Below are 20896 nucleotides of genomic sequence, written 5' to 3'. Positions count from 1 at the left end.
CGGTTTAGGGTACGGGTTAGGATTAGGGTACGCGTTAGGGTTAGGGTAGGGGTTACGGTTAGGGTACGCGTTAGGGTTAGGGTAGTTATTAAACCTAACCCTCTCTCTAGATACCCCTTAGCACGTAAAGGAATATTATTTGGGGTCCAGCCATGGAGAAGAGTTTAGACACTAGGATAAGATAAGGAACACACCCATTATCAAGAAATCACATTAGGATTCTCTTTTTAACCTGTTCCTTCAAACACTAGTGCTTAGGAAATCTATTGGAGGCAGAAGCAGTCAAGGGTAGCTTAGGGTTAGGGTTAGGGTGAGGGTGAGGGTTAGGGTACGGCTTAGGGTACGGGTTCGGAGAGGGTTTCGTGTACGGCATAGGGTATGGGTTAGGGTTAGGGTTAGGGTTAGTGTTAGGGGTAGGGCTCAGTTTAGGGTGCGGGTTAGGATTAGGGTCCGCGTTAGGGTTAGTGTAGGGGTTAGGGTTAGGGTACGCGCTAGGTTTAGGGTAGTTATGAAACCTATCCCACTCTCTAGATACCCCATAGCACGTAAAGGAATATTATTTGGGGGTCCAGCCATGGAGAAGAGTTTAGACACTAGGATAAGATAAGGAACACACCCATTATCAAGAAATCACATTAGGATTCTCTTTTTAACCTGTTCGTTCAAACACTAGTGCTTAGGAAATCTATTGGAGGCAGAAGCAGTCAAGGGTAGGTTAGGGTTAGGGTTAGGGTTAGGGTGAGGGTTAGGGTACGGCTTAGGATTCGGGTTCGGTGAGGGGTTCGGGTAGGGCGTAGGGTATGGGTTAGGGTTAGGGTTAGGGTTAGGGTGAGGGTTAGGGTACGGCTTAGGGTACGGGTTCGAGGAGGGGTTTGGGTACGGCATAGGGTATATGTTAGGATTAGGGTTTGGGTTAGTGTTAGGGTTAGGGATCGGTTTAGGGTGCGGGTTAGGATTAGGGTACGCGTTAGGGTTAGGGTAGGGGTTAGGGTTAGGGTACGCGTTAGGTTTAGGGTAGTTATGAAACCTATCCCACTCTCTAGATACCCTTTAGCACGTAAAGGAATATTATTTGGGGGTCCTGCCATGGAGAAGAGTTTAGACACTAGGATAAGGTAAGGAACACACCCATTATCAAGAAATCACATTAGGATTCTCTTTTTAACCTGTTCCTTCAAACACTAGTGCTTAGGAAATCTATTGGAGGCAGAAGCAGTCAAGGGTAGCTTAGGGTTAGGGTTAGGGTTAGGGTGAGGGTTAGGGTACGGCTTAGGGTACGGTTTCGGAGAGTGTTTCGGGTACGGCGTAGGGTATGGGTTAGGGTTAGGGTTAGGGTTAGGGCTCAGTTTAGGGTACGGGTTAGGATTAGGGTACGCGTTAGGGTTAGGGTAGGGGTTAGGGTTAGGGTACGCGTTAGGGTTAGGGTAGTTATTAAACCTATCCCACTCTCTAGATACCCCTTAGCACGTAAAGGAATATTATTTGGGGGTCCAGCCATGGAGAAGAGTTTAGACACTAGGATAAGATAAGTAACACACCCATTATCAAGAAATCACATTAGGATTCTCTTTTTAACCTGTTCCTTCAAACACTAGTGCTTAGGAAATCTATTGGAGGCAGAAGCAGTCAAGGGTAGCTTAGGGTTAGGGTTAGGGTTAGGGTGAGGGTTAGGGTACGGCTTAGGGTACGGTTTCCGTGAGGGTTTCGTGTACGGCATAGGGTATGGGTTAGGGTTAGGGTTAGGGTTAGTGTTAGGGGTAGGGTTCAGTTTAGGGTGCGGGTTAGGATTAGGGTACGCGTTAGGGTTAGTGTAGGGGTTAGGGTTAGGGTACGCGCTAGGTTTAGGGTAGTTATGAAAACTATCCCACTCTCTAGATACCCCATAGCACGTAAAGGAATATTATTTGGGGGTCCAGCCATGGAGAAGAGTTTAGACACTAGGATAAGATAAGGAACACACCCATTATCAAGAAATCACATTAGGATTCTCTTTTTAACCTGTTCCTTCAAACAGTAGTGCTTAGGAAATCTATTGGAGGCAGAGGCAGTCAAGGGTAGCTTAGGGTTAGGGTTAGGGTTAGGGTGAGGTTTAGGGTACGGCTTAGGGTACGGGTTCGGGGAGGGGTTCGGGTACGGCATAGGGTATGGGTTAGGGTTAGGGTTAGGGTTAGTGTTAGGGTTAGGGCTCGGTTTAGGGTACGGATTAAGATTAGTGTACGCATTAGGGTTAGGGTAGGGGTTAGGGTTAGGGTACGTGATAGGGTTAGGGTAGTTATTAAACCTATCCCACTCTCTAGATACCCCTTAGCACGTAAAGGAATATTATTTGGGGGTCCAGCCATGGAGAAGAGTTTAGACAGTAGGATAAGATAAGGAACACACCCATTATCAAGAAATCACATTAGGATTCTCTTTTTAACCTGTTCCTTCAAACACTAGTGCTTAGGAAATCTATTGGAGGCAGAAGCAGTCAAGGGTAGCTTAGGGTTAGGTTTAGGGTTAGGGTGAGGGTTAGGGTACGGCTTAGGGTACGGGTTCGGAGAGGGTTTCGGGTACGGTGTTGGGTATGGGTTCGGGTTAGGGTTAGGGTTAGTGTTAGGGTTAGGGCTCAGTTTAGGGTACGGGTTAGGATTAGGGTACGCGTTAGGGTTAGGGTAGGGGTTAGGGTTAGGGTACGCGTTAGGGTTAGGGTAGTTATTAAACCTATCCCACTCTCTAGATAACCCTTAGCACGTAAAGGAATATTATTTGGGGGTCCAGCCATGGAGAAGAGTTTAGACACTAGGAGAAGATAAGGAACACACCCATTATCAAGAAATCACATTAGGATTCTCTTTTTAACCTGTTCCTTCAAACACTAGTGCTTAGGAAATCTATTGGAGGCAGAAGCAGTCAAGGGTAGCTTAGGGTTAGGGTTAGGGTTAGGGTGAGGGTTAGGGTACGGCTTAGGGTACGGGTTCGGGGAGGGGTTCGGGTTAGGGTTAGGGTTAGGGTTAGGGTTAGGGTTAGGGTTAGGGCTCGGTGTAGGGTACGGTTTAGGATTAGGGTACGCGTTAGGGTTAGGGTAGGGGTTAGGGTTAGGGTACGCTTTAGGGTTAGGGTAGTTATTAAACCTATCCCACTCTCTAGATAACCCTTAGCACGTAAAGGAATATTATTTGGGGGTCCAGCCATGGAGAAGAGTTTAGACACTAGGATAAGATAAGGAACATACCCATTATCAAGAAATCACATTAGGATTCTCTTTTTAACCTGTTCCTTCAAACACTAGTGCTTAAGAAATCTATTGGAGGCAGAAGCAGTCAAGGGTAGCTTAGGGTTAGGTTTAGGGTTAGGGTGAGGGTTAGGGTCCGGCTTAGGGTACGGGTTCGGAGAGGGTTTCGGGTACGGTGTAGGGTATGGGGTCGGGTTAGGGTTAGGGTTAGTGTTAGGGTTAGGGCTCAGTTTAGGGTGCGGGTTAGGATTAGGGTACGCGTTAGGATTAGGGTAGGGTTTAGGGTTAGGGTACGCGCTAGGTTTAGGGTAGTTATGAAACCTATCCCACTCTCTAGATACCCCTTAGCACGTAAAGGAATATTATTTGGGGGTCCAGCCATGGAGAAGAGTTTAGACACTAGGATAAGATAAGGAACACACCCATTATCAAGAAATCACATTAGGATTCTCTTTTTAACCTGTTCCTTCAAACACTAGTGCTTAGGAAATCTATTGGAGGCAGAAGCAGTCAAGGGTAGCTTAGGGTTAGGGTTAGGGTTAGGGTGAGGGTTAGGGTACGGCTTAGGGTACGGGTTCGGGGAGGGGTTCGGGTTAGGGTTAGGGTTAGGGTTAGGGTTAGGGTTAGGGCTCGGTGTAGGGTACGGTTTAGGATTAGGGTACGCGTTAGGGTTAGGGTAGGGGTTAGGGTTAGGGTACGCTTTAGGGTTAGGGTAGTTATTAAACCTATCCCACTCTCTAGATACCCCTTAGCACGTAAAGGAATATTATTTGGGGGTCCAGCCATGGAGAAGAGTTTAGACACTAGGATAAGATAAGGAACATACACATTATCAAGAAATCACATTAGGATTCTCTTTTTAACCTGTTCCTTCAAACACTAGTGCTTAAGAAATCTATTGGAGGCAGAAGCAGTCAAGGGTAGCTTAGGGTTAGGTTTAGGGTTAGGGTGAGGGTTAGGGTCCGGCTTAGGGTACGGGTTCGGGGAGGGGTTCGGGTACGGCGTAGGGTATGGTTTAGTGTTAGGGTTAGGGTTAGTGTTAGGGTTAGGGTTCGGTTTAGGGTACGGGTTAGGATTAGGGTACGCGTTAGGGTTAGGGTAGGGGTTACGGTTAGGGTACGCGTTAGGGTTAGGGTAGTTATTAAACCTAACCCACTCTCTAGATACCCCTTAGCACGTAAAGGAATATTATTTGGGGTCCAGCCATGGAGAAGAGTTTAGACACTAGGATAAGATAAGGAACACACCCATTATCAAGAAATCACATTAGGATTCTCTTTTTAACCTGTTCCTTCAAACACTAGTGCTTAGGAAATCTATTGGAGGCAGAAGCAGTCAAGGGTAGCTTAGGGTTAGGGTTAGGGTGAGGGTGAGGGTTAGGGTACGGCTTAGGGTACGGGTTCGGAGAGGGTTTCGTGTACGGCATAGGGTATGGGTTAGGGTTAGGGTTAGGGTTAGTGTTAGGGGTAGGGCTCAGTTTAGGGTGCGGGTTAGGATTAGGGTCCGCGTTAGGGTTAGTGTAGGGGTTAGGGTTAGGGTACGCGCTAGGTTTAGGGTAGTTATGAAACCTATCCCACTCTCTAGATACCCCATAGCACGTAAAGGAATATTATTTGGGGGTCCAGCCATGGAGAAGAGTTTAGACACTAGGATAAGATAAGGAACACACCCATTATCAAGAAATCACATTAGGATTCTCTTTTTAACCTGTTCGTTCAAACACTAGTGCTTAGGAAATCTATTGGAGGCAGAAGCAGTCAAGGGTAGCTTAGGGTTAGGGGTAGGGTTAGGGTTAGGGTTAGGGTACGGCTTAGGGTACGGGTTCGGGGAGGGGTTCGGGTACGGCATAGGGTATGGGTTAGGGTTAGGGTTAGGGTTAGTGTTAGGGTTAGGGCTCGGTTTAGGGTACGGATTAAGATTAGGGTACGCATTAGGGTTAGGGTAGGGGTTAGGGTTAGGGTACGTGATAGGGTTAGGGTAGTTATTAAACCTATCCCACTCTCTAGATACCCCTTAGCACGTAAAGGAATATTATTTGGGGGTCCAGCCATGGAGAAGAGTTTAGACAGTAGGATAAGATAAGGAACACACCCATTATCAAGAAATCACATTAGGATTTTCTTTTTAACCTGTTCCTTCAAACACTAGTGCTGAGGAAATCTATTGGAGGCAGAAGCAGTCAAGGGTAGCTTATGGTTAGGGTTAGGGTTAGGGTGAGGGTTAGGGTACGGCTTAGGGTACGTGTTCCGTGAGGGTTTCGTGTACGGCATAGGGTATGGGTTAGGGTTAGGGTTAGGGTTAGTGTTAGGGGTAGGGCTCAGTTTAGGGTGCGGTTTAGGATTAGGGTACGCGTTAGGGTTAGGGTAGGGGTTAGGGTTAGGGTACGCACTAGGTTTAGGGTAGTTATGAAACCTATCCCACTCTCTAGATACCCCTTAGCACGTAAAGGAATATTATTTGGGGGTCCAGCCATGGAGTAGAATTTAGACACTAGGATAAGATAAGGAACACACCCATTATCAAGAAATCACATTAGGATTCTCTTTTTAACCTGTTCCTTCAAACACTAGTGCTTAGGAAATCTATTGGAGGCAGAAGCAGTCAAGGGTAGCTTAGGGTTAGGGTTAGGGTTAGGATTGGGGTTAGGGTACGGCTTAGGGTACGGGTTCGGGGAGGGGTTCGGGTACGGCATAGGGTATGGGTTAGGGTTAGGGTTAGGGTTAGTGTTAGGGTTAGGGCTCGGTTTAGGGTACGGATTAGGATTAGGGTACGCATTAGGGTTAGGGTAGGGGTTAGGGTTAGGGTACGTGATAGGGTTAGGGTAGTTATTAAACCTATCCCACTCTCTAGATACCCCTTAGCACGTAAAGGAATATTATTTGGGGGTCCAGCCATGGAGAAGAGTTTAGACACTAGGATAAGATAAGGAACACACCCATTATCAAGAAATCACATAAGGATTCTCTTTTTAACCTGTTCCTTCAAACACTAGTGCTTAGGAAATCTATTGGAGGCAGAAGCAGTCAAGGGTAGCTTAGGGTTAGGGTTAGGGTTAGGGTGAGGGTTAGGGTACGGCTTAGGGTACGGGTTCGGGGAGGGGTTCGTGTACGGCATAGGGTATGGGTTAGGGTTAGGGTTAGGGTTAGTGTTAGGGGTAGGGCTCAGTTTAGGGTGCGGGTTAGGGTTAGGGTAGGGGTTAGGGTTAGGGTACGCGCTAGGTTTAGGGTAGTTATGAAACCTATCCCACTCTCTAGATAACCCTTAGCACGTAAAGGAATATTATTTGGGGGTCCAGCCATGGAGAAGTGTTTAGACACTAGGATAAGATAAGGAACACACCCATTATCAAGAAATCACATTAGGATTCTCTTTTTAACCTGTTCCTTCAAACACTAGTGCTGAGGAAATCTATTGGAGGCAGAAGCAGTCAAGGGTAGCTTAGGGTTAGGGTTAGGTTTAGGGTGAGGGTTAGGGTACGGCTTAGGGTACGGGTTCGGGGAGGGGTTCGGGTTAGGGTTAGGGTTAGGGTTAGGGTTAGGGCTCGGTGTAGGGTACGGTTTAGGATTAGGGTACGCGTTAGGGGTAGGGTAGGGGTTAGGGTTAGGGTAGTTATTAAACCTATCCCACTCTCTAGATACCCCTTAGCACGTAAAGGAATATTATTTGGGGGTCCAGCCATGGAGAAGAGTTTAGACACTAGGATAAGATAAGGAACATACCCATTATCAGGAAATCACATTAGGATTCTCTTTTTAACCTGTTCCTTCAAACAGTAGTGCTTAAGAAATCTATTGGAGGCAGAAGCAGTCAAGGGTAGCTTAGGGTTAGGTTTAGGGTTAGGGTGAGGGTTAGGGTCCGGCTTAGGGTACGGGTTCGGGGAGGGGTTCGGGTACGGCGTAGGGTATGGTTTAGTGTTAGGGTTAGGGTTAGTGTTAGGGTTAGGGTTCGGTTTAGGGTACGGGTTAGGATTAGGGTACGCGTTAGGGTTAGGGTAGGGGTTAGGGTTAGGGTACGCGTTAGGGTTAGGGTAGTTATTAAACCTAACCCACTCTCTAGATACCCCTTAGCACGTAAAGGAATATTATTTGGGGTCCAGCCATGGAGAAGAGTTTAGACACTAGGATAAGATAAGGAACACACCCATTATCAAGAAATCACATTAGGATTCTCTTTTTAACCTGTTCCTTCAAACACTAGTGCTTAGGAAATCTATTGGAGGCAGAAGCAGTCAAGGGTAGCTTAGGGTTAGGGTTAGGGTTAGGGTGAGGGTTAGGGTACGGCTTAGGATTCGGGTTCGGTGAGGGGTTCGGGTAGGGCGTAGGGTATGGGTTAGGTTTAGGGTTAGGGTTAGGGTGAGGGTTAGGGTACGGCTTAGGGTACGGGTTCGAGGAGGGGTTTGGGTACGGCATAGGGTATATGTTAGGATTAGGGTTTGGGTTAGTGTTAGGGTTAGGGATCGGTTTAGGGTGCGGGTTAGGATTAGGGTACGCGTTAGGGTTAGGGTAGGGGTTAGGGTTAGGGTACGCGTTAGGTTTAGGGTAGTTATGAAACCTATCCCACTCTCTAGATACCCTTTAGCACGTAAAGGAATATTATTTGGGGGTCCTGCCATGGAGAAGAGTTTAGACACTAGGATAAGGTAAGGAACACACCCATTATCAAGAAATCACATTAGGATTCTCTTTTTAACCTGTTCCTTCAAACACTAGTGCTTAGGAAATCTATTGGAGGCAGAAGCAGTCAAGGGTAGCTTAGGGTTAGGGTTAGGGTTAGGGTGAGGGTTAGGGTACGGCTTAGGGTACGGTTTCGGAGAGGGTTTCGGGTACGGCGTAGGGTATGGGTTAGGGTTAGGGTTAGGGTTAGGGCTCAGTTTAGGGTACGGGTTAGGATTAGGGTACGCGTTAGGGTTAGGGTAGGGGTTAGGGTTAGGGTACGCGTTAGGGTTAGGGTAGTTATTAAACCTATCCCACTCTCTAGATACCCCTTAGCACGTAAAGGAATATTATTTGGGGGTCCAGCCATGGAGAAGAGTTTAGACACTAGGATAAGATAAGTAACACACCCATTATCAAGAAATCACATTAGGATTCTCTTTTTAACCTGTTCCTTCAAACACTAGTGCTTAGGAAATCTATTGGAGGCAGAAGCAGTCAAGGGTAGCTTAGGGTTAGGGTTAGGGTTAGGGTGAGGGTTAGGGTACGGCTTAGGGTACGGTTTCCGTGAGGGTTTCGTGTACGGCATAGGGTATGGGTTAGGGTTAGGGTTAGGGTTAGTGTTAGGGGTAGGGTTCAGTTTAGGGTGCGGGTTAGGATTAGGGTACGCGTTAGGGTTAGTGTAGGGGTTAGGGTTAGGGTACGCGCTAGGTTTAGGGTAGTTATGAAACCTATCCCACTCTCTAGATACCCCATAGCACGTAAAGGAATATTATTTGGGGGTCCAGCCATGGAGAAGAGTTTAGACACTAGGATAAGATAAGGAACACACCCATTATCAAGAAATCACATTAGGATTCTCTTTTTAACCTGTTCCTTCAAACAGTAGTGCTTAGGAAATCTATTGGAGGCAGAGGCAGTCAAGGGTAGCTTAGGGTTAGGGTTAGGGTTAGGGTGAGGGTTAGGGTACGGCTTAGGGTACGGGTTCGGGGAGGGGTTCGGGTACGGCATAGGGTATGGGTTAGGGTTAGGGTTAGGGTTAGTGTTAGGGTTAGGGCTCGGTTTAGGGTACGGATTAAGATTAGGGTACGCATTAGGTTTAGGGTAGGGGTTAGGGTTAGGGTACGTGATAGGGTTAGGGTAGTTATTAAACCTATCCCACTCTCTAGATACCCCTTAGCACGTAAAGGAATATTATTTGGGGGTCCAGCCATGGAGAAGAGTTTAGACACTAGGATAAGATAAGGAACACACCCATTATCAAGAAATCACATTAGGATTCTCTTTTTAACCTGTTCCTTCAAACACTAGTGCTTAGGAAATCTATTGGAGGCAGAAGCAGTCAAGGGTAGCTTAGGGTTAGGTTTAGGGTTAGGGTGAGGGTTAGGGTACGGCTTAGGGTACGGGTTCGGAGAGGGTTTCGGGTACGGTGTAGGGTATGGGTTCGGGTTAGGGTTAGGGTTAGTGTTAGGGTTAGGGCTCAGTTTAGGGTACGGGTTAGGATTAGGGTACGCGTTAGGGTTAGGGTAGGGGTTAGGGTTAGGGTACGCGTTAGGGTTAGGGTAGTTATTAAACCTATCCCACTCTCTAGATACCCCTTAGCACGTAAAGGAATATTATTTGGGGGTCCAGCCATGGAGAAGAGTTTAGACACTAGGAGAAGATAAGGAACACACCCATTATCAAGAAATCACATTAGGATTCTCTTTTTAACCTGTTCCTTCAAACACTAGTGCTTAGGAAATCTATTGGAGGCAGAAGCAGTCAAGGGTAGCTTAGGGTTAGGGTTAGGGTTAGGGTGAGGGTTAGGGTACGGCTTAGGGTACGGGTTCGGGGAGGGGTTCGGGTTAGGGTTAGGGTTAGGGTTAGGGTTAGGGTTAGGGTTAGGGCTCGGTGTAGGGTACGGTTTAGGATTAGGGTACGCGTTAGGGTTAGGGTAGGGGTTAGGGTTAGGGTACGCTTTAGGGTTAGGGTAGTTATTAAACCTATCCCACTCTCTAGATACCCCTTAGCACGTAAAGGAATATTATTTGGGGGTCCAGCCATGGAGAAGAGTTTAGACACTAGGATAAGATAAGGAACATACCCATTATCAAGAAATCACATTAGGATTCTCTTTTTAACCTGTTCCTTCAAACACTAGTGCTTAAGAAATCTATTGGAGGCAGAAGCAGTCAAGGGTAGCTTAGGGTTAGGTTTAGGGTTAGGGTGAGGGTTAGGGTCCGGCTTAGGGTACGGGTTCGGAGAGGGTTTCGGGTACGGTGTAGGGTATGGGTTCGGGTTAGGGTTAGGGTTAGTGTTAGGGTTAGGGCTCAGTTTAGGGTGCGGGTTAGGATTAGGGTACGCGTTAGGATTAGGGTAGGGTTTAGGGTTAGGGTACGCGCTAGGTTTAGGGTAGTTATGAAACCTATCCCACTCTCTAGATACCCCTTAGCACGTAAAGGAATATTATTTGGGGGTCCAGCCATGGAGAAGAGTTTAGACACTAGGATAAGATAAGGAACACACCCATTATCAAGAAATCACATTAGGATTCTCTTTTTAACCTGTTCCTTCAAACACTAGTGCTTAGGAAATCTATTGGAGGCAGAAGCAGTCAAGGGTAGCTTAGGGTTAGGGTGAGGGTTAGGGTACGGCTTAGGGTACGGGTTCGGGGAGGGGTTCGGGTTAGGGTTAGGGTTAGGGTTAGGGTTAGGGTTAGGGCTCGGTGTAGGGTACGGTTTAGGATTAGGGTACGCGTTAGGGTTAGGGTAGGGGTTAGGGTTAGGGTACGCTTTAGGGTTAGGGTAGTTATTAAACCTATCCCACTCTCTAGATACCCCTTAGCACGTAAAGGAATATTACTTGGGGGTCCAGCCATGGAGAAGAGTTTAGACACTAGGATAAGATAAGGAACATACCCATTATCAAGAAATCACATTAGGATTCTCTTTTTAACCTGTTCCTTCAAACACTAGTGCTTAAGAAATCTATTGGAGGCAGAAGCAGTCAAGGGTAGCTTAGGGTTAGGGTTAGGGTTAGGGTGAGGGTTAGGGTCCGGCTTAGGGTACGGGTTCGGGGAGGGGTTCGGGTACGGCGTAGGGTATGGTTTAGTGTTAGGGTTAGGGTTAGTGTTAGGGTTAGGGTTCGGTTTAGGGTACGGGTTAGGATTAGGGTACGCGTTAGGGTTAGGGTAGGGGTTACGGTTAGGGTACGCGTTAGGGTTAGGGTAGTTATTAAACCTAACCCACTCTCTAGATACCCCTTAGCACGTAAAGGAATATTATTTGGGGTCCAGCCATGGAGAAGAGTTTAGACACTAGGATAAGATAAGGAACACACCCATTATCAAGAAATCACATTAGGATTCTCTTTTTAACCTGTTCCTTCAAACACTAGTGCTTAGGAAATCTATTGGAGGCAGAAGCAGTCAAGGGTAGCTTAGGGTTAGGGTGAGGGTTATGGTGAGGGTTAGGGTACGGCTTAGGATTCGGGTTCGGTGAGGGGTTCGGGTAGGGCGTAGGGTATGGGTTAGGGTTAGGGTTAGGGTTAGGGTTAGGGTTAGGGTACGGCTTAGGGTACGGGTTCGGAGAGGGTTTCGGGTACGGCATAGGGTATGGGTTAGGGTTAGGGTTAGGGTTAGTGTTAGGGTTAGGGCTCAGTTTAGGGTACGGGTTAGGATTAGGGTACGCGTTAGGGTTAGGGTAGGTGTTAGGGTTAGGGTACGCGTTAGGGTTAGGGTAGTTATTAAACCTATCCCACTCTCTAGATACCCCTTAGCACGTAAAGGAATATTATTTGGGGGTCCAGCCATGGAGAAGAGTTTAGACACTAGGTTAAGGTAAGGAACACACCCATTATCAAGAAATCACATTAGGATTCTCTTTTTAACCTGTTCCTTCAAACACTAGTGCTTAGGAAATCTATTGGAGGCAGAAGCAGTCAAGGGTAGCTTAGGGTTAGGGTTAGGGTTAGGGTGAGGGTTAGGGTACGGCTTAGGGTACGGGTTCGGGGAGGGGTCCGTGTACGGCACAGGGTATGGGTTAGGGTTAGGGTTAGTGTTAGGGGTAGGGCTCAGTTTAGGGTGCGGGTTAGGGTTAGGGTACGCGTTAGGGTTAGGGTAGGGGTTAGGGTTAGGGTACGCACTAGGTTTAGGGTAGTTATGAAACCTATCCCACTCTCTAGATACCCCTTAGCACGTAAAGGAATATTATTTGGGGGTCCAGCCATGGAGTAGAGTTTAGACACTAGGATAAGATAAGGAACACACCCATTATCAAGAAATCACATTAGGATTCTCTTTTTAACCTGTTCCTTCAAACACTAGTGCTTAGGAAATCTATTGGAGGCAGAAGCAGTCAAGGGTAGCTTAGGGATAGGGTTAGGGTTAGGGTTAGGGTTAGGGTACGGCTTAGGGTACGGGTTCGGGGAGGGGTTCGGGTACGGCATAGGGTATGGGTTAGGGTTAGGGTTAGGGTTAGTGTTAGGGTTAGGGCTCGGTTTAGGGTACGGATTAGGATTAGGGTACGCATTAGGGTTAGGGTAGGGGTTAGGGTTAGGGTACGTGATAGGGTTAGGGTAGTTATTAAACCTATCCCACTCTCTAGATACCCCTTAGCACGTAAAGGAATATTATTTGGGGGTCCAGCCATGGAGAAGAGTTTAGACACTAGGATAAGATAAGGAACACACCCATTATCAAGAAATCACATAAGGATTCTCTTTTTAACGTGTTCCTTCAAACACTAGTGCTTAGGAAATCTATTGAAGGCAGAAGCAGTCAAGGGTAGCTTAGGGTTAGGGTAAGGGTTAGGGTACGGCTTAGGGTACGGGTTCGGGGAGGGGTTCGTGTACGGCATAGGGTATGGGTTAGGGTTAGGGTTAGGGTTAGTGTTAGGGGTAGGGCTCAGTTTAGGGTGCGGGTTAGGGTTAGGGCAGGGGTTAGGGTTAGGGTACGCGCTAGGTTTAGGGTAGTTATGAAACCTATCCCACTCTCTAGATACCCCTTAGCACGTAAAGGAATATTATTTGGGGGTCCAGCCATGGAGAAGTGTTTAGACACTAGGATAAGATAAGGAACACACCCATTATCAAGAAATCACATTAGGATTCTCTTTTTAACCTGTTCCTTCAAACACTAGTGCTTAGGAAATCTATTGGAGGCAGAAGCAGTCAAGGGTAGCTTAGGGTTAGGGTTAGGGTTAGGGTGAGGTTTAGGGTACGGCTTAGGGTACGGGATCGGGGAGGGGTTCGGGTACGGCATAGGGTATGGGTTAGGGTTAGGGTTAGGGTTAGTGTTAGGGTTAGGCCTCGGTTTAGGGTACGGATTAGGATTAGGGTACGCATTAGGGTTAGGGTAGGGGTTCGGGTTAGGGTACGTGATAGGGTTAGGGTAGTTATGAAACCTATCCCACTCTCTAGATACCCCTTAGCACGTAAAGGAATATTATTTGGGGGTCCAGCCATGGAGAAGAGTTTAGACACTAGGATAAGATAAGGAACACACCCATTATCAAGAAATCACATTAGGATTCTTTTTTTAACCTGTTCCTTCAAACACTAGTGCTTAGGAAATCTAATGGAGGCAGAAGCAGTCAAGGGTAGCTTAGGGTTAGGGTGAGGGTTAGGGTACGGCTTAGGGGACGGGTTCGGGGAGGGGTTCGGGTACGGCGTAGGGTATGTGTTAGGGTTAAGGTTAGGGTTAGTGTTAGGGTTAGGACTCGGTTTAGGGTACGGGTTAAGATTAGTGTACGCGTTAGGGTTAGGGTAGGGGTTAGGGTTAGGGTACGCGTTAGGGTTAGGGTAGTTATGAAACCTATCCCACTCTCTAGATACCCCTTAGCACGTAAAGGAATATTATTTGGGGGTGCAGCCATGGAGAAGAGTTTAGACACTAGGAAAAGATAAGGAACACACCCATTATCAAGAAATCACATTAGGATTTTCTTTTTAAACTGTTCCTTCAAACACTAGTGCTTAGGAAATCTATTGGAGGCAGAAGCAGTCAAGGGTAGCTTAGGGTTAGGGTTAGGGTGAGGGTTAGGGTACGGCTTAGGGTACGGGTTCGAGGAGGGGTTCGTGTAAGGCATAGGGTATGCGTTAGGGTTAGGGTTAGTGTTAGTGTTAGGGGTAGGGCTCAGTTTAGGGTGCGGTTTAGGATTAGGGTACGCGTTAGGGTTAGGGTAGGGGTTAGGGTTAGGGTACGCACTAGGTTTAGGGTAGTTATGAAACCTATCCCACTCTCTAGATACCCCTTAGCACGTAAAGGAATATTATTTGGGGGTCCAGCCATGGAGAAGAGTTTAGACACTAGGATAAGTTAAGGAACACACCCATTATCAAGAAATCACATTAGGATTCTCTTTTTAACCTGTTCCTTCAAACACTAGTGCTTAGGAAATCTATTGGAGGCAGAAGCAGTCAAGGGTAGCTTAGGGTTAGGGTTAGGGTTAGGGTGAGGGTTAGGGTATGGCTTAGGGTACGGGTTCGGGGAGGGTTTCGGGTACGGCATAGGGTATGGGTTAGGGTTAGGGTTAGTGTTAGGGTTAGGGTTCGGTTTAGGGTACGGGTTAGGATTAGGGTACGCGTTAGGATTTGGGTTAGGGTACGCGTTAGGGTTAGGGTAGTTATTAAACCTATCCCACTCTCTAGATACCCCTTAGCACGTAAAGGAATATTATTTGGGGGTTCAGCCATGGAGAAGAGTTTAGACACTAGGATAAGATAAGGAACATACCCATTATCAAGAAATCACATTAGGATTCTCTTTTTAACCTGTTCCTTCAAACACTAGTGCTTAGGAAATCGATTGGAGGCAGAAGCAGTCAAGGGTAGCTTAGGGTTAGGGTTAGGGTTAGGGTGAGGGTTAGGGTACGGCTTAGGTTACGGGTTCGGGGAGGGGTTCGGTTACGGCGTAGGGTATGGTTTAGTGTTAGGGTTAGGGTTAGTGTTAGGGTTAGGGCTCGGTTTAGGGTACGGGTTAGGATTAGGGTACGCGTTAGGGTTAGGGTAGGGGTTAGGGTTAGGGTACGCGTTAGGGTTAGGGTAGTTATTAAACCTAACCCACTCTCTAGATACCCCTTAGCACGTAAAGGAATATTATTTGGGGGTCCAGCCATGGAGAAGAGTTTAGACACTAGGATAGGATAAGGAACACACCCATTATCAAGAAATCACATTAGGATTCTCTTTTTAACCTGTTCCTTCAAACACTAGTGCTTAGGAAATCTATTGGAGGCAGAAGCAGTCAAGGGTAGCTTAGGGTTAGGGTGAGGGTTAGGGTGAGGGTTAGGGTACGGCTTAGGGGACGGTTTCGGGGAGGGGTTCGGGTACGGCGTAGGGTATGGGTTAGGGTTAGGGTTAGGGTTAGTGTTAGGGGTAGGGCTCAGTTTAGGGTGCGGGTTAGGATTAGGGTCCGCGTTAGGGTTAGTGTAGGGGTTAGGGTTAGGGTACGCGCTAGGTTTAGGGTAGTTATGAAACCTATCCCACTCTCTAGATACCCCATAGCACGTAAAGGAATATTATTTGGGGGTCCAGCCATGGAGAAGAGTTTAGACACTAGGATAAGATAAGGAACACACCCATTATCAAGAAATCACATTAGGATTCTCTTTTTAACCTGTTCGTTCAAACACTAGTGCTTAGGAAATCTATTGGAGGCAGAAGCAGTCAAGGGTAGCTTAGGGTTAGGGGTAGGGTTAGGGTTAGGGTTAGGGTACGGCTTAGGGTACGGGTTCGGGGAGGGGTTCGGGTACGGCATAGGGCATGGGTTAGGGTTAGGGTTAGGGTTAGTGTTAGGGTTAGGGCTCGGTTTAGGGTACGGATTAAGATTAGGGTACGCATTAGGGTTAGGGTAGGGGTTAGGGTTAGGGTACGTGATAGGGTTAGGGTAGTTATTAAACCTATCCCACTCTCTAGATACCCCTTAGCACGTAAAGGAATATTATTTGGGGGTCCAGCCATGGAGAAGAGTTTAGACAGTAGGATAAGATAAGGAACACACCCATTATCAAGAAATCACATTAGGATTCTCTTTTTAACCTGTTCCTTCAAACACTAGTGCTGAGGAAATCTATTGGAGGCAGAAGCAGTCAAGGGTAGCTTAGGGTTAGGGTTAGGGTTAGGGTGAGGGTTAGGGTACGGCTTAGGATACGGGTTCGGAGAGGGTTTCGGGTACGGTGTAGGGTATGTGTTCGGGTTAGGGTTAGGGTTAGTGTTAGGGTTAGGGCTCAGTTTAGGGTACGGGTTAGGATTAGGGTACGCGTTAGGGTTAGGGTAGGGGTTAGGGTTAGGGTACGCGTTAGGGTTAGGGTAGTTATTAAACCTATCCCACTCTCTAGATACCCCTTAGCACGTAAAGGAATATTATTTGGGGGTCCAGCCATGGAGAAGAGTTTAGACACTAGGAGAAGATAAGGAACACACCCATTATCAAGAAATCACATTAGGATTCTCTTTTTAACCTGTTCCTTCAAACACTAGTGCTTAGGAAATCTATTGGAGGCAGAAGCAGTCAAGGGTAGCTTAGGGTTAGGGTTAGGGTTAGGGTGAGGGTTAGGGTACGGCTTAGGGTACGGGTTCGGGGAGGGGTTCGGGTTAGGGTTAGGGTTAGGGTTAGGGTTAGGGCTCGGTGTAGGGTACGGTTTAGGATTAGGGTACGCGTTAGGGGTAGGGTAGGGGTTAGGGTTAGGGTACGCTTTAGGGTTAGGGTAGTTATTAAACCTATCCCACTCTCTAGATACCCCTTAGCACGTAAAGGAATATTATTTGGGGGTCCAGCCATGGAGAAGAGTTTAGACATTAGGATAAGATAAGGAACATACCCATTATCAGGAAATCACATTAGGATTCTCTTTTTAACCTGTTCCTTCAAACAGTAGTGCTTAAGAAATCTATTGGAGGCAGAAGCAGTCAAGGGTAGCTTAGGGTTAGGTTTAGGGTTAGGGTGAGGGTTAGGGTCCGGCTTAGGGTACGGGTTCGGGGAGGGGTTCGGGTACGGCGTAGGGTATGGTTTAGTGTTAGGGTTAGGGTTAGTGTTAGGGTTAGGGTTCGGTTTAGGGTACGGGTTAGGATTAGGGTACGCGTTAGGGTTAGGGTAGGGGTTAGGGTTAGGGTACGCGTTAGGGTTAGGGTAGTTATTAAACCTAACCCACTCTCTAGATACCCCTTAGCACGTAAAGGAATATTATTTGGGGTCCAGCCATGGAGAAGAGTTTAGACACTAGGATAAGATAAGGAACACACCCATTATCAAGAAATCACATTAGGATTCTCTTTTTAACCTGTTCCTTTAAACACTAGTGCTTAGGAAATCTATTGGAGGCAGAAGCAGTCAAGGGTAGCTTAGGGTTAGGGTTAGGGTTAGGGTGAGGGTTAGGGTACGGCTTAGGATTCGGGTTCGGTGAGGGGTTCGGGTAGGGCGTAGGGTATGGGTTAGGGTTAGGGTTAGGGTTAGGGTGAGGGTTAGGGTACGGCTTAGGGTACGGGTTCGAGGAGGGGTTTGGGTACGGCATAGGGTATATGTTAGGATTAGGGTTTGGGTTAGTGTTAGGGTTAGGGATCGGTTTAGGGTGCGGGTTAGGATTAGGGTACGCGTTAGGGTTAGGGTAGGGGTTAGGGTTAGGGTACGCGTTAGGTTTAGGGTAGTTATGAAACCTATCCCACTCTCTAGATACCCTTTAGCACGTAAAGGAATATTATTTGGGGGTCCTGCCATGGAGAAGAGTTTAGACACTAGGATAAGGTAAGGAACACACCCATTATCAAGAAATCACATTAGGATTCTCTTTTTAACCTGTTCCTTCAAACACTAGTGCTTAGGAAATCTATTGGAGGCAGAAGCAGTCAAGGGTAGCTTAGGGTTAGGGTTAGGGTTAGGGTGAGGGTTAGGGTACGGCTTAGGGTACGGTTTCGGGGAGTGTTTCGGGTACGGCGTAGGGTATGGGTTAGGGTTAGGGTTAGGGTTAGGGCTCAGTTTAGGGTACGGGTTAGGATTAGGGTACGCGTTAGGGTTAGGGTAGGGGTTAGGGTTAGGGTACGCGTTAGGGTTAGGGTAGTTATTAAACCTATCCCACTCTCTAGATACCCCTTAGCACGTAAAGGAATATTATTTGGGGGTCCAGCCATGGAGAAGAGTTTAGACACTAGGATAAGATAAGTAACACACCCATTATCAAGAAATCACATTAGGATTCTCTTTTTAACCTGTTCCTTCAAACACTAGTGCTTAGGAAATCTATTGGAGGCAGAAGCAGTCAAGGGTAGCTTAGGGTTAGGGTTAGGGTTAGGGTGAGGGTTAGGGTACGGCTTAGGGTACGGTTTCCGTGAGGGTTTCGTGTACGGCATAGGGTATGGGTTAGGGTTAGGGTTAGGGTTAGTGTTAGGGGTAGGGTTCAGTTTAGGGTGCGGGTTAGGATTAGGGTACGCGTTAGGGTTAGTGTAGGGGTTAGGGTTAGGGTACGCGCTAGGTTTAGGGTAGTTATGAAACCTATCCCACTCTCTAGATACCCCATAGCACGTAAAGGAATATTATTTGGGGGTCCAGCCATGGAGAAGAGTTTAGACACTAGGATAAGATAAGGAACACACCCATTATCAAGAAATCACATTAGGATTCTCTTTTTAACCTGTTCCTTCAAACAGTAGTGCTTAGGAAATCTATTGGAGGCAGAGGCAGTCAAGGGTAGCTTAGGGTTAGGGTTAGGGTTAGGGTGAGGTTTAGGGTACGGCTTAGGGTACGGGTTCGGGGAGGGGTTCGGGTACGGCATAGGGTATGGGTTAGGGTTAGGGTTAGGGTTAGTGTTAGGGTTAGGGCTCGGTTTAGGGTACGGATTAAGATTAGGGTATGCATTAGGGTTAGGGTAGGGGTTAGGGTTAGGGTACGTGATAGGGTTAGGGTAGTTATTAAACCTATCCCACTCTCTAGATACCCCTTAGCACGTAAAGGAATATTATTTGGGGGTCCAGCCATGGAGAAGAGTTTAGACAGTAGGATAAGATAAGGAACACACCCATTATCAAGAAATCACATTAGGATTCTCTTTTTAACCTGTTCCTTCAAACACTAGTGCTTAGGAAATCTATTGGAGGCAGAAGCAGTCAAGGGTAGCTTAGGGTTAGGTTTAGGGTTAGGGTGAGGGTTAGGGTACGGCTTAGGGTACGGGTTCGGAGAGGGTTTCGGGTACGGTGTTGGGTATGGGTTCGGGTTAGGGTTAGGGTTAGTGTTAGGGTTAGGGCTCAGTTTAGGGTACGGGTTAGGATTAGGGTACGCGTTAGGGTTAGGGTAGGGGTTAGGGTTAGGGTACGCGTTAGGGTTAGGGTAGTTATTAAACCTATCCCACTCTCTAGATAACCCTTAGCACGTAAAGGAATATTATTTGGGGGTCCAGCCATGGAGAAGAGTTTAGACACTAGGAGAAGATAAGGAACACACCCATTATCAAGAAATCACATTAGGATTCTCTTTTTAACCTGTTCCTTCAAACACTAGTGCTTAGGAAATCTATTGGAGGCAGAAGCAGTCAAGGGTAGCTTAGGGTTAGGGTTAGGGTTAGGGTGAGGGTTAGGGTACGGCTTAGGGTACGGGTTCGGGGAGGGGTTCGGGTTAGGGTTAGGGTTAGGGTTAGGGTAGGGTTAGGGTTAGGGCTCGGTGTAGGGTACGGTTTAGGATTAGGGTACGCGTTAGGGTTAGGGTAGGGGTTAGGGTTAGGGTACGCTTTAGGGTTAGGGTAGTTATTAAACCTATCCCACTCTCTAGATAACCCTTAGCACGTAAAGGAATATTATTTGGGGGTCCAGCCATGGAGAAGAGTTTAGACACTAGGATAAGATAAGGAACATACCCATTATCAAGAAATCACATTAGGATTCTCTTTTTAACCTGTTCCTTCAAACACTAGTGCTTAAGAAATCTATTGGAGGCAGAAGCAGTCAAGGGTAGCTTAGGGTTAGGTTTAGGGTTAGGGTGAGGGTTAGGGTCCGGCTTAGGGTACGGGTTCGGAGAGGGTTTCGGGTACGGTGTAGGGTATGGGGTCGGGTTAGGGTTAGGGTTAGTGTTAGGGTTAGGGCTCAGTTTAGGGTGCGGGTTAGGATTAGGGTACGCGTTAGGATTAGGGTAGGGTTTAGGGTTAGGGTACGCGCTAGGTTTAGGGTAGTTATGAAACCTATCCCACTCTCTAGATACCCCTTAGCACGTAAAGGAATATTATTTGGGGGTCCAGCCATGGAGAAGAGTTTAGACACTAGGATAAGATAAGGAACACACCCATTATCAAGAAATCACATTAGGATTCTCTTTTTAACCTGTTCCTTCAAACACTAGTGCTTAGGAAATCTATTGGAGGCAGAAGCAGTCAAGGGTAGCTTAGGGTTAGGGTTAGGGTTAGGGTGAGGGTTAGGGTACGGCTTAGGGTACGGGTTCGGGGAGGGGTTCGGGTTAGGGTTAGGGTTAGGGTTAGGGTTAGGGTTAGGGCTCGGTGTAGGGTACGGTTTAGGATTAGGGTACGCGTTAGGGTTAGGGTAGGGGTTAGGGTTAGGGTACGCTTTAGGGTTAGGGTAGTTATTAAACCTATCCCACTCTCTAGATACCCCTTAGCACGTAAAGGAATATTATTTGGGGGTCCAGCCATGGAGAAGAGTTTAGACACTAGGATAAGATAAGGAACATACACATTATCAAGAAATCACATTAGGATTCTCTTTTTAACCTGTTCCTTCAAACACTAGTGCTTAAGAAATCTATTGGAGGCAGAAGCAGTCAAGGGTAGCTTAGGGTTAGGTTTAGGGTTAGGGTGAGGGTTAGGGTCCGGCTTAGGGTACGGGTTCGGGGAGGGGTTCGGGTACGGCGTAGGGTATGGTTTAGTGTTAGGGTTAGGGTTAGTGTTAGGGTTAGGGTTCGGTTTAGGGTACGGGTTAGGATTAGGGTACGCGTTAGGGTTAGGGTAGGGGTTACGGTTAGGGTACGCGTTAGGGTTAGGGTAGTTATTAAACCTAACCCACTCTCTAGATACCCCTTAGCACGTAAAGGAATATTATTTGGGGTCCAGCCATGGAG

This window comes from Balaenoptera acutorostrata, chromosome 13 (assembly GCF_949987535.1).
Source record: "Balaenoptera acutorostrata chromosome 13, mBalAcu1.1, whole genome shotgun sequence".
NCBI classification, from domain to species: domain Eukaryota; kingdom Metazoa; phylum Chordata; class Mammalia; order Artiodactyla; family Balaenopteridae; genus Balaenoptera; species Balaenoptera acutorostrata.
Note: the sequence above shows the minus strand (reverse complement) of the source record.